The sequence below is a fragment of the Lutra lutra genome, chromosome 10 (genome assembly GCF_902655055.1).
Source record: "Lutra lutra chromosome 10, mLutLut1.2, whole genome shotgun sequence".
In the NCBI taxonomy this organism is placed as follows: Eukaryota; Metazoa; Chordata; class Mammalia; order Carnivora; family Mustelidae; genus Lutra; species Lutra lutra.
The window spans coordinates 95,678,408-95,688,100 of record NC_062287.1 but is presented as its reverse complement, the minus strand read 5'-3'; positions in this window follow the sequence as shown (position 1 = coordinate 95,688,100).

Here is a 9,693-nt window from a genome sequence, read left to right as displayed (position 1 = left end):
TGTGGGTCTAAGTAGAGACTTGTTCCATTGATCTATTTGCTTATTCTGATGCTAATATCACACTGTTTTGATCACCACAGCTGTATTCTAAGCCTTAAAGTGAAGTACTGTGAGTCCTCCAACTTTGTTCTTTTTCAAAATTGTTTTGGCACTTCTAGTATGTTTCTATGTCCAAGCAAATGTTAGAATCAGCTCGTCCATCTCTGTAAAAACAGCTTGCCAGGAGTGTGATTGGGATTGAGTTGAATCTACAGATCAATGTGGGGAAAATGGACATCTCAAAAATACTGAGCCTTCCAATCCATAGACATGGTATATCTCTCCATTTATTTAAATGTTCTTTAACATCTCTTAGCAAAATTTTTCAGTGTACAGGTTTTTCACAGTTTTTCTCAGATTTATCCCTAAGAATTTCATTTTTTATATGATTGTAAATGGTATTTTTTTGTTTCAGTTGCCTATCGTGACTGGAATCTAGATATACAGTTGATTATTGTATATTGACCTTGTATCTGGCCACTTTTCTTAATTCATTTAGCTACAAAAGTATTTTTGTAGATTCCTGAGGATTTGTTGCATAGATCGTAATGTCATCTGCAAACTAAAGACAGTTTCTCTTCTTTTATTTTTTTTAAGATTTTATTTATTTATTTGACAGAGAGAGAGATTACAAGTAGGCAGAGAGGCAGGCAGAGAGAGAGGGGGAAGCAGGCTCCCCATCAAGCAGAGAGCCCAATGTGGGGCTTGATCCCAGGACCCTGGAATCATGACCTGAGCCGAAGGCAGAGGCTTAACCCACTGAGCCACCCAGGGGCCTCATTACTTCTTTTTTTCAAATGAGGTTGTCTTCTATTTCTTTCTCTTGCCTGAATGCACCAGCCAGAAACTCCAGTAAAATGTTAAGTTGAAATGGTGACAGCAAATATCTTTGACTTGTTCCTCATCTTAAAGAAAAAATATTCAGTTTTATGATCATTAAGTGTGATATCAGTTGTAGGGTTTTATTTTAATAGTTATGCTTATCCTGTTAAGGAATTTCTATTCTATTCTAGTCTAGTCTATTCCTGAGAGTTTTTATAAAGAATTGATGTTGGATTTGATAAAGGCTTTTATTGATTCCACTCAGGTAATCAAATGGCTTTTCTTTTTTTAGTTTGAGAATATGGAGAATTATTTTGATCGATTTTTTAATGTTAAGTCAACCTTACATTCCTGTAATAAATCCCAACTTGGCTATGATGCATTATCAATTTAATGGTTAAATTAAAAAGTCTGATGATAACAAGTCTTGGAGAGAATGTGGAGAAATCGGAACCCTCATATGTTGCTAATGAAAATGGAAAATGTTGCAGCCACTTTGAAAAATCAGTCAGTTCCTCATATGACCCAACAATTCTAGTCCTGGAAAATGTATTTTCACATAAAACATATGAAAAATAAAACATGTTCACACAAAAACTTGCACATGAATGTTCATAGCAGAATTATTGATGATAGCCCAAAAGTAGAAACAACCTAAATGTTTTTTGGCTGATGAATGGATAGATAAAATGTGTATCATTCAGTGAGATATTATTTGGTAATAAAAAGGAATAGAGTACTGACCCATGCTACAACATGGGCAAACCTAGGAGAGATTATGCTAAGTGGGATAAGCCAGTCACAAAACACCACATAGTGTTTGATTGCATTAATCTGAAATGTCCAGAATAGGAAAACCCATAGAGACAAAAATTAGAAAGTAATAATTGTCTAGGGCTGAAAATTTTTGAAGGAAATGAGGAGTGATTACTAGTGCACATGGGGTATATTTTTGGAGTGATAAAGGTGTTCTAAAACTGATGGTTGCACACTCTGTGAATATACTAAAAACCATTGAACTGTACACTTTAAATTAGTGAATTGCGTGGTATGTGAATGGAGCTGTTATTTTTTAAAAAAGAAACAAACATACAAGCAAATGTAGACTCAAAGGTTAAAAATAACTGGCTTAGGGGTGCATGTGGGGCTCAGTCATTAAGTGTCTGTCTTCAGCTCCAGTCATGATTCCAGGATCAAACCCCACATTGGGCTCCCTGCTCATTGGGAGGCCTGTTCTCCCTCTCCCACTCCCCCTGCTTATGTTCCCCCTCTCGCTCTCTCTGTCAATAAAATAAAACCTTAAAAAAAAAAAACTGGCTTAGAGCTGTAATTTAATTTTGAATTTAGTCTGAAACGTTGTCTTTTAACCAAAATATTTAGTCCATTTATATTGATTGTGATTACTGATATATTTGGGTTTATCCCATCATTGTATTGTGTGATTTGTACATCTTTTCTATTTATTTCTTTTCTTTTCTTATTTTTCTTTTCTTTCTTTCTTCTCTTCTCTTTCTTTTCCTTCCTCCCTTCCCTCCTTCCCTTAAATGGATTAAATGGATTTGATCCTCACCAAAACACATGTTAATGGGAGAAAAAAGACACAATAGGAACAAAAAGTAAGGTTACCTGCCGGTGCTCCTATATCTTGCATTTGACAGTCTGTTGGTTTGTGGCAAGTTTTGCTTTCTCCATGAAACTCTGCCCATAGGTACAGCTGCTGCATGATCTGCTTAGATGGCCACTGATAAGATGAGGTTCAGATTTCCATGTGTATTGAGTTCTATTTCTCTCTCTACTAGTTAAGGAGTTTTCTTTATTTTTGGGGTGGTTACACTTCATATTTTAATATTCTAACTCAGCATAAAACAGCTAAGTAACTTCTGCCTAGTTATATTAGACTCCCCCAAATTAAACACTATTAGCTTTGTGTTATACAGTCATTGTGTTTTGAATTTAACCATATATTTACCATCTTTGCTCACCATTCTTTTGTGCATCTCAGGCCTTCCCACTCAGATATTTTCCTTTCTGCTTAGATTATCTTTAAAAAAAAAAAAAAAGCTTTATTAAACTGTAATTTGTATCATATAATTCACCCATTTAAAGCTTACATTTCAAAGTTTTTTAGTATATTCACAGGGTTGTGCAACCATCACCACAATCAATTTTTGAACATTTTATCACCTCAATAAGAAACCTTGTAACCATTAGCAGTCCATCCACATATCCCCTGAAATCCCCCAGCCATAGGCAACCACTAATCTCTTCTCTGTCTCTATAGATCTGCCCATTCTGAACATTTCACATAAATGGAATCATATTATATGTGGGATTTTTGTACTGGCTTCTTCCACTTACCATAATGGTTTCAAGGGTCATTGTGTTGTAACACGTATTAGTACTTCATTGCTTTTTATTGCCAAATAATGTTTCTTTGCATAAATATACTACATTTTATTTATCCATTTATTAGCCAAAGCACGTTTGGGTCTTTTCCAGTTTTAGCTATTATGAGTAATGCTGCTATAAACATTTATATATAATTTTTTGTATGGATATATGTTTTCATTTCTCTGGGGTATATATATCTAGGAATGGAAATGCTGGGTCCTATGGTAACTCCACATAACTCCACATATAATATTTTGAGAAACTGCCAAACTCATTTCCAAAATGGCTGCACCATTTTACATTCTCATCAGCCATGAAGGACGGTTCTAATTTCTACAGTCCTCACCACTATTTGAGATTTTATTTCTTCTTTTTTAAAAAATTTTATTATAGCCATCTGCGAATGTGTGAAATGGTCTTCAATGTAGTTGTGATTTGCATTTCCTTGATGGTTAATTATGTTGAGCATGTACCTATGTTTTTAGGTACTCATTGGCCATTTGTATATATTTTCTGGAGAAATGTCTACTAAGTCCTGTTTTTCAACTGGGTTCCGTGTCTCTTTAACGTGGAGTTGTAGGAGATCTTTATATATTCTGGATACTAGTTCTTTATTCAGTACATCATTTGCAAATATTTTGTCCCATTCTGTATTTGCCTTTTTGCTTTCTTGATGGTGTCCTTTCAAGCACAAAAGTTTTAAATTTTGATGAAATCTAATTGATCTATTTTTCTTTTTTTTTTTCTGCTTGTGCTTATTGCTGTTCTATCAAAGGAGGTTCTGCCTTGCCCACAGTCACCAAGATTTACACCAATGTTTTCTTCTAAGAGTTTTACAGTTTCAGTTCTTTTTTTTTTTTTTTAAGATTTTATTTATTTATTTGACAGAGAGAGAGTGATGACAAGTAGGCAGAGAGGCAGGCAGAGAGAGAGGGGGAAGCAGGCTCCCCGCTGAGCAGAGAGCCCAATGTGGGGCTCAATCCCAGGACCCTGAGATCATAACCTGAGCCGAAGGCAGAGGCTTAACCCACTGAGCCACTCAGGCGCCCCTACAGTTTCAGTTCTTATATGTAGCTTTATGATCTATTTAAGTTAATTTTCACATACGGTATTAAGGAAATGGTCCATCTTCATTTCTTTGCATGTGGATATCCAGGTTTTCAACACCATTTCTCGAAAAGACTATTTGTTCTCCATTGAGTTGTCTTGGTACTGTTTTCCATAAATGTACTGGTTTATTTCTGGACTCTCAGTTCTGTTCCATTGGTCTATACGTCTGGTCTTATATCAATACCACACTGTCTTGATTGTTATACCTTCTAAGTAAGTTTTTTTTTAAGATTTAAAAAATTTATTTATTAGAGAGAGCTCACAGAGGGAGAGTGAGAGGTAGAAGCAGACTCCCCGCTGAGCAAGGAGCCCGATGTGGGGCTCCATGTGGGGCTTGATCCCAAGACCCTAGGATCATGACCTGAGCTGAAGGCAGCTGCTCAACTAATGGAGCTATCCAGATGTCCCTGAAGTAAGTTTTAAAATCAGGAAGTGTGAGCCCCCAACTTTGTTCTTTTTCAAATTTATTTTAGTGACTTTAGGTCCCTTAAATTTCCATCTGTAATTTTAGGATCAGTTTGTCAATTTTTATAGAACAGCCAGCTGGGCTTTTGATAGAGGTTGCATTGAATTTGCAAATCAATTTGGAGCACATTGCTGTCTTAGCAATACTAGGGCTTCAATCCATGGACAATAGAGATCTTCCCATTTATTTCAGTCTTCCTTACTTTATTTCAACAGTATTTTGCATTCTTCAGAATCCAACTTTTGCCTATCTTTTATTAAGTGTATTCCTAAGTATTTTATTTCATTTTTTGTGCTATTGCAAATGAAATCATTTTCCTACATGCATTTTTGGGCTATTCATTGCTGAAATGCAGAAATACAATGAATTTTTGTACATGGATCGTGTATCCTGCAACCTTGTTGAATTTGTCTATTAGTTCTAATAGTTTTTGAGTTGATTCTTAAGGATTTTTTATATACAAGAATACATAATCTACAACTAATTTCACTTCTTCCTTTCTAATCTGGATGCCCTGAGTTTCTTTTTCTTGCCTAATTGCTCTGGCGAGAGCCTCCAAAACAACATTAGATAGAAGTGGTGAGAGCAGATATCCTTGATTTTAGGAGGATCTTGAATTTGACTTTAGGAGGGTCTCTGTTAGTCTGTTGGTGGTGAACTCTCTCAATTTTATTACACCTTTGTTCTTGAAAAGTAGATTTGTTAGATGGAGAACTCTAGGTAAATAACTATTTTATTTCAGCAATATAAATTTCAAATACGCTAGAAATACCATTCTGCTATCTTCTGGGTTAAATTTTTGCTGTTGAGAAGTCAGTCCCATCTGCTTGAATGCCATTCTATCAGAGGCAATTTTTTGTCTCTCTGGCCACTTTCCTAATATCTCCCTCTTTCTCTCTCCTGCAACTTTGCTTATTTACTTTAAGGTGTGTAGCTGTGGATTTCTTTTAACTTTTAGTGCTTAGGAATTACTGGATATTCTGGATGTAAGGTTTGCTGTCTTTCAACAGCTCTTGGAAGTTTCCAGCTATGATGTCTTCAGATATTGCCTCTTCCCTGTTCTCTTTCCTTTCTGTCTAGTCTTCAAATTACACGTTGGATTTTTGTACTCAATCCTCCACGTCTTTTCACTTTTCCTTTATATTCAACTCTTTTCCTCTTGGAGCTGCACTCAGGATAAATTTCAACAGCTCTCTCTTACATTTTACTAATTCTGTCTTCAGCTTTACCTAATCCATTTGGCTCATACCTTGAATTCTGCAATTTCAAGGATGGCATTTTTCATTTCTAGCAGTTGTGTTTGACCAATGTCCAAATGTCTGTATATGTATGTATGGGTTCTTGTTACTCGTCCATATGTTGGAGTAGGCTGAGGACCTTCATGTTTTAGCTTTACCTTTGCCTCTGTTATGGCTTCTTACAGTCATCATAGATTTTTATAGTAAGAAGGCCAATAAAAATTTGTGTTCATTGAGAAAACTGAGGTAGGGTTGGGCCCATGGGGGGTAAGAGGGGAGGGTTTTCACATCGTTTCCCATATTTACTCTACACATACCCTTACTACTGTTATTTTATTTTTGGTAGTGGTGGTGTGTGCAGGTGTGCATCTTGGGAATGACTATCCCACAGGCAATCAAGATAGACCAAAGTTCCTTTCCCTGGAGCAGAACCCTGATGGACAGGACCTCATTTAAGCCTCAGGCGTTTGCCTCTCTGTTCTGGGGCAGGGCTAATTGTCATCCTTGCTTTAGAGATGAAGTCCAAAGAGATAAAGGCCCTCATCCAGGACCACCCAGCTGGAAGATTCTGAGTATGCATTTGGATCTGTCTGGCTTGGTCTCTGGGACCAAGACTGCTCCAGCAAGACAGAACAGCCTCCAGCTGGAGGGAGAAAGGGCATTGAGCCTGGGGCTGAGGACCTTCAGGGGTCTGTCCCAGGGGACATCCCCCTCCCCCACCCAGGATGTGTCATATTCTCAGGGGCAGCCAAGGGTGAAGGGTAAGCAGGGCCAGGGATGGGGTGGGACCAGGAGGATGATGTCACCCCCATACTTCGTAATGCTTTGGCAGAGCCTGAAGCTCCCACCTTGGGAAGGAGAGGAAGGAGGGGGAGAGCTGGGACCAGCAGCTCAGAGGCTGCCAAGTTGCTGATCAGGACTGGGCACCATGCCAGGAGCATCTGAGACCAGGCCTCCTGAGCAGGGGGGCTCGGGGAGAGGAGAGGCATTCTCTGGGAGGGGACTCTGGAAAGCGGTGTCCACATCAGATCGAATGTAGAGTGCTCAATGGTTGGTCTACGTGTCTGACTGGCCAGGCTGGTGTCCAGCCGTCCCCTGATGGGTGTTCGACTGTCTGATGGCCTGTTTGTCTTCTCACTGGTGGATCGGCTGTCTGATTTACGAGACTGACAGCTGGAAAAGCCAGCAGGGATGGCCCAAATCTCTGTCCACTTCCATGAGAACTTGGGCTACCCTCCCACAGGTGCCTGACGTCCCCCTTCTGAACACACAGGGTCAGGCAAAAGGAAGGCCACCCCAGGTAGCCAGGTACCAGGGGGATGGAGCCAACTCAGATAAGGCCTGTCCTCCAAGAGCTCCCATTCTAGGAGGGGAGACAGAGTCATACCCATGATGACTGAAACCCGTGACTTGCCTCATCTGAACTTGTGGGCTAGAAGTAGATAGCAACTGTATAATACAGCAGTCTCTGTGCCCCAACTCAAGCCCCTCCAGCCCCTTCTCCTCACAGCAACCGGTGTGACTTCTCAAGGAGCAGTATCTCATACAGACGGGAGAAGTCTCCACACCTGTGCCCTCTGGGCCCCGGATCCCAGAGGATGGTCTCACACCCCTAGACCTCAGCCTGCGCCCCCTGCCTTCTCTACCCCCCAGCGCCTGGCAGCTGCTGCTCATTCCCATGAAACCCTGGGCCGTCAAGGAGGGTCCCTGTCTCCTGCCCCTGTGTCCTTCCCTGTCTCTCCAAACAGCCAAACTCTATAAAGATCCGACCAGGTCTTGTCTTGCCTGGAGCACTCAGGTTTCAGTGAGTCCTACAGCCCGGACTTCCGTCTGACCCTGGACTGTGCTGATGACACGTCTGCAGAGACGATGGGTCACTCGTTCACCCAGCACGTGCAGCCACTGTGGTCGGCACTCGGGATATAGCAGTGAAGAATGGATGAGAGCCTTATACACGTTCAGGAGCCCTACAGTGCACCTACGGAAACCACACGTGCACACACGCATGTGCGCGCTTGCACACACATGCGTGCAGTCTCAGACCTGGATAGAGACCTCGGTGTACAATGGCTTTCCAAGGGTTGGATTTCAGGAGGCCCAAGTTCATGGCCAACATCCAACAATAAAATGCCCCTCCCATGGGGTACATGTGTGGCTCAGCCCGTTAAGTGTCTGCCTTCTGCCCAAGTCGTGATCCCAGGGTCCCTGGATCGAACCCAGCCCCATGTCGGGTTCCCTGCTCAGTGGGGAGCCTGCTTCTCCCTCCAGCTCTGTCCCTCCCCCCTCCACCCTGCTTGTGCGTGCTCTCTCTCTCTCTCTCTCTCTGTCAAATAAATAAATAAATAAAATCGGTTTGTTTGTTTTTTTAATGCCCTTCCCACTGCCTTCCCAATGCAGGTGTTCTCTTCACCCTGCCTGTGTCCAGGACATGATCCCAGCCCCTTCACCAACTTCTGGTGTTAGTGCCTGCTATATAGCTCTAGATGGACCATGATAAAAATGGGGACTATCGACCATGACCCACTCGCACCCTCCCCCCCAGTCCTTCCAGAGCCCGTGGCACCTCCTCCCGGCAAGGCCCATCGGCCTGAGGCTTTTTCCTGATTGAACTTCCTTTAGAAAGTGCTGCCCTGGGTGGGTCAGTGGGTTAAAGCCTCTCCCTTCAGCTCCGGTCATGATCCCAGGGTCCTGGGATTAAGCCCTGTATGGCTCAGGGAGCCTGCTTCCCACCCCACCTCCCGCCCCCATCCACCTCTGCCCACCTCTCTGCCTACTTGTGACCTCTGTCTGGCAAAGAAACAAATAAAATCTTTAAAAAAAGAAAGAAAGAAGGAAAGAAAGAAAGAAAGAAAGAAAGAAAGAAAGAAAGAAAGAAAGAAAGTGCTGTCCCCAACCCCCTTCCCTCTCAAACGGGGCAGACGGGACATCACACTTGGATGCTCCCCTGGGGCATCCTAATTCATAGAACCCCAGACTTGGCCCACAGGGGGGTGCTACTGATACCTTCTTCTATCTTCTAGATGGGGTCATTGTGGGGAGGAAGCTGGACACCCCTGACCCTTGTATTTTCATTCCCAGTCCTCAACCTTGGCCCCAGTGCCACCTCCTTCAGGAAGCCCTCCACGCTCCTTTCCCTCACCCATCCTCTCAGACAGCAGGACAACCCTGGCCCCAGGCTTCTGGGCCATATTAATGGTGTATCTGCCCCCCTCTTCTGTGGATTTCCTCTCTGAGCTTGATTCTAAGCCAACGTTTCTCAAGCTGCCTGTGTACATGAAGTCCAGGCTCCCGGAGCCCCTCACAGTCCAGGGATGGGACCCCGAATCCAGATCTCTAAATTAGGGTTCAGGTGGTGGTTAAATCAGACAACTGTGGACCAGCACTCTAAGCACTATTGCCTGAGTTCTTTTTCCATTGCCTGATTTCATTCTGGCACCGAGAACAGGGTCCATTATATTCATCCATCCACCTAACCATTTATTCATTCATTCGTTCATTCAACAAATACATCTTAAGTGCCCTTTCTGGGCCAGACATTGTGCTCAATCTGGGGTCAAGGTGAGGAACAAGCCAGAAGCTCTGTGTGCCCCAAGGAACTCAGAGTCTGGGGAGAAGACGGAAACCCTA